The following is a 5,000-nucleotide window of genomic DNA, read 5'->3' on the forward strand; positions in this document are numbered from 1 at the left end:
TGTCTAGGCTTTCTCACTCCCACAGCCGGCCGACAAGACACAAGATGGCCAACACGTGGGCCATGAAATGTGTGGAGGTATTAATTATCTGAAGTATTTCGCACGAGGCGGAAGTGTTCTCAATACCATACCCACTTCTATCTTGGGGTCTCGTTGGATCTTTTGGCATGGCCGCGTTTATTTACATTTCGTTTAATCTTTACGCGCGCACTTTATAACCCTATTATTTGTTATGCTATCTCTCTTTTTTAAGTGGAATCTAGCCTGGGAAAGTAATGGGCATGACGTCATCGGTTGATATAACGGCTGGGCTTTCAGACCTCGCATTACTCAAGGTGTCACAACCTAAAAAGAATATGACACATGCGCATATCTGTTTGTTGATAAGTCCAAGTGCAGCATGTCCGCATCATGTCTTGTGTTATTAGTGACGCATGAGCCAGACTCTGCTTTGTTTTGTCTGCAATTCTGTCTTGCAGGTTGCTATGCGTGGAGTCGCCAAGCTTTTATCACGGAGAAAATAGGCTGAAAGAGTACAATGATTTAATTGAACAGACATTAACGGTAAAAAAAATAACGGTGTAGTTCACAGATGGAAAATTTGGAAATATTTAGGGCAAATTTCGAATGAAAAAATATATTAGCAGGGAGGGGACATACGGATGTTTGGTTTAAAATAAGTAGCTTGAGTCGTGTGCATATTATTATTTTAAAATTGTCGTCGTTGTTTACATTAGCGTCCATTTTCGTGTCCATTTGCACAGTAATTCTAGGCTATTACGCCAAATAGCCTGTAAAACCGAAAGACACAATATATTCATTTCTTCCATTTATAGACCGACCCGCGGACCGAAAATACCACTGAGAGTAGGGGGGATGCATCTTGAATGTGTAACAGAAGCAGAGAGAGAGAGAGAGAGAGAGAGAGAGAGAGAGAGAGAGAGAGAGAGAGAGAGAGAGAGAGAGAGAGAGAGAGAGAGAGAGAGAGAGAGAGAGAGAGAGAGAGAGAGAGACTAAGACTTTCAAGCCATACGGATAGCGTCACTGTTTTCCTAACCGCAAGAATTTTTTGCTCGCTCTCTCTCCACGCTGTAAAAAGATACCCAGTGTATGGGCGGGTGAGGTACGGGCGAGTGGCTGGAGTAGCAGAAGCCCATCACGACTTTGCACGGTCGTCAACACTCAGCGCCCTGTGTATGTGTTCTTGTTTAGTGTTTTGCTCCTTATGAAGGCTGACGTGTTATGAGCTGCGTGGGTCGGACAGGGCGTTCCCTTTGTTGTCCTGTGAGGAAACATCCCTTCCTTCAGGCAGTGGCCGGGAGACAGGGAGGACCCTATATCATTCTTGAGTCAATAACCTGTAAGAAAAGAAAACGTAGGAAATAACGATCACTGTGGTAATGATTTCATTCTTTTAATAGTGACGTGGTGGTTCTTTTCAGTGATTGTGAAGTTCATTTTATTAGATGCGACTACTTTTGTGGCCGACTCTTTTCATAAATGCATGATTTTATAGTTTTTGATAAAAGAATCTGCATGAAGAACTGTGATATATCATAACTGATACGATAATGGAATTCTGATAATACAATGGGATATATTATCACAACTGATACCAGTAACTATAATGATAATACCCAGCTACCAGCAGAGTAGTAATTATAGGGCAGAAAGTATACGATATTTAAACTGTTAAGTTATTTGGTTTTAATATCTTCTAAATGTTTTGTTACATGAAATATACCCAGCTAGTATTAACCTCGTGATCCCCAAAACAACGATAGTAAATAACATGAGAGAAAAAAAAATTGTGATATGTGAGTATGCTGCTCATCTCAGTCTCATTTGCATACACATATACGTCAACACAAACGATAAAATGTCTTCGTTCGTTACTCTTATTGCAGTTTCAAAAAGCTTGAGAAAAACGAAGAATATAAACGCTCAGCAAACAGAATATAAGCAAACGTCACTACCCACCAGCACAAAAAACGGTCAATTTCCGTCCTTTTCAATCAAACCAGCATCCCGCCTTTCCTCTTTTAACCGACGGCTCGTAAGCGGACATATTCCTGGGCCGGATGTGGGTCAGGGCCACGCAGAACCTGAGCGATGGCACACTCCTTGGACGCAGTTTGGCACCGACCTTACCTGGCTGCGTGGAGGCGTGGACTACCCTGAGTATCCACGGGAGTGACGGTTAAGTCGTTAATCTTGTTGCTTTATTTTCATTTCTTTTCGTCGTGCTCAAGTCTCTGCTGCAAGACGTCAACGCATGCCGTCCTAGCATGCGCAATATATATATGCTTACGTCACGGGATGAATTGGAATTGAAATTGCGCAAACGTGTCCTTTGAAGACAGCGAAATCCTTGCACACTAGGGAGGCAAGATTAGTAGGGTCATATCATCGTGGGTCGCGCACCAGGCCATGACATCATGCGCCCGTAAAAAGCCCCGAGACACATATGATATGTGTGAGAATGACCATGAAAATGTGGATGTCCACACTTCAGCCATGTGGGTGTGTAGCATGTGGTTATAAGAGTTATTCTGTGTTGAATTCAGCGAGAGAATGTTCATACATACAGAGGGAGAATATTTTTATATATATGCACTGCCGTTAAATGGTAACCAATAATATTGGATATGCATTATTCACTAATATTGGAACCTGTACTGTGAATGTGTGGTAAAAATACACCGTGGATATACAGCTGTAGCATCAATCACATACACGTCTCGGAAATGTGTTAGGTAACTTTGAGGAAAGTAAGTCTGACTCAGTCAACTGACATCTTCCCGAAATATTTCCTCTGACGAATATTTGTTAACTCTTGAATGAATTATGTGTCTCACTTAAGCACTTCTTTCCATGGTAATCTAAGAAAATCCAGTGTGTATGTCAGTTCATATCTAATTAGCTGTAAAGTCTGTAAGTTATAACTGTCCTATGTAACTAGTTGGCGCCACTGACATTCCAGCTCAAACTTTTCTCATATTCACCAACGTCAAACCGAGGGATACATGGCACACACACACACACACACACACACACACACACACACACACACACACACACACACACACACACACACACACACACACACACACACACACACACACACACACACACACACAAACACACACAAACACACACACACACACAATGTATACTTATGCACGCCCATACATTACGCACAAACGTTTACTTACGCATACAAAGACATTACACACGCACTCGCTTACTCACACACACACACACACACACACACACACACACACACACACACACACACACACACACACACGCACGCAATGTATACTTATGCACGCACATACAATACGAACACACGTTTACTTACGCATACAAACGCATTACGCACGCACGCGCTTACTCACACACACGCACACACACACACACACACACAAGCACACACACACACACACACACACACACACACACACACACACACACACACACACACACACACACAAACACACACACACACACAAACACACACACTCATACACACACACGCAATGTATACTCATGCACGCACATACATTTACTTACGCATACAAACGCATTACACACGCACACGCTTACTCACGCTCACACACACTCACACATGCACGATAAGTCAACAGTTTTTGTCCCCTCCCCCACCCCTCCTTCCCTCTCCCCCCTCCCTCCTCCCAACCTTACCCGTGCCTCCAAAGCCTTTCTTATCCGCTGGCACCGAGCCCGATGCCCTTCCTTGAGTGCCTCTACCCATCTCCGTGTTCCCCTAGCAAGGTAATAAACCCATTTTGGGGATCATGAATCATAATATTTTGATAATTTATATGAAAAGTAGAATGTTGAATATCAAATTTGATGTAGGCCTATAGTACACCTTTCAAGGTTCAGCTAAAAAAAAGGTTTAAAAATCTCAAAACTGTCAAGATTGCTCTTCGATAATCTTCAAAAGTAGTATGTAGGTTATTTGGCAGAGTATTATCTTACGATAAAAAGGTTTCCTAACACGTGTCATTGCAATAAGTGTTATCTCATTTCTGTTTATGTTTGTATATCTATTTTTATGCGTGTATGTATAGTGGGTCTGTTTGCAAGTACATCATGTGCTTCATTATTTGTGTTTAACTAGTTGCTTATCTCTTACGTTCGATATCAAGTGAGCAACAGCCTCATTTGTGGCGCTCGGTCCACACACTCATACGTACATGTATGTATATACTGTATGTGTATGTATATATATTTATATATGTGTTCACACAGACATACTTGTATCTATGTGTATGTATGTATACATGCATGAATGAGTCCTTTCGTGTACAAGTTGAAATCTATTTCCGTTCTCGAGATAATGCATTTAGTTTCCCACCTTTTTTCGCAACTGAGCTGCGTTGCACAAGGTTGCCAAAAATAAATCGTATTTTAATGACAATCACAGAGCGAGTCCCAACCCCACAGAAAAAGAATTCAATTCATTATCTATTTCCGTTGGGTTAGGAAAGAACACACTCACGTAGTACACGCCATATTAAATACTTTCGCAAGCTTGTCTGCTAGAAATAGAAGCTAATACCGTCACCTTACTCTACTCTTTAAGTCTGTAAGACAGAATATTGGAGAAGCTACAGCTGGCGCCAACACTATAAATATTTGACCAATGTTCCGGAAATAGCATCATCTCCGTGTAACAATCTTAAGCCTGCCTCATCATTATGTTATTCTGGAAGATGGCTGATAGCATCATTGGCACAGCGTGTAGTTCAAGCGAATTTATTTTCAGGTTATTACCACTGATACCTTCACGGCATTTGTTGAACAAAGTTGTAAAAAACTTTTTTTTTTGTATTAGTAAAGAGTTTGTAGCCGTAAAAATAGTAAAATCGAGTGAATTTGAGTATATTCTTGCATTGCTTTGTCAGTCAGTTTGGGATTCACAAATTATACTCTAGAAAATATGTAGGACTCGAGCACTCTGAGAGCAG

At 41.3% G+C, this 5,000-nt stretch overlaps 1 protein-coding gene across 2 annotated transcripts in view; it reads left to right on the forward strand.

The window, feature by feature from the left end:
- The window catches only part of LOC113812267 (serine/arginine repetitive matrix protein 2), an 81,205-nt gene that overhangs the window by 5,514 nt on the left and 70,691 nt on the right, over window positions 1–5,000 (forward strand). The gene's annotated exons all lie outside the window — the stretch shown is intronic.

This window comes from Penaeus vannamei, chromosome 31 (genome assembly GCF_042767895.1).
Source record: "Penaeus vannamei isolate JL-2024 chromosome 31, ASM4276789v1, whole genome shotgun sequence".
Taxonomy (NCBI): domain Eukaryota; kingdom Metazoa; phylum Arthropoda; class Malacostraca; order Decapoda; family Penaeidae; genus Penaeus; species Penaeus vannamei.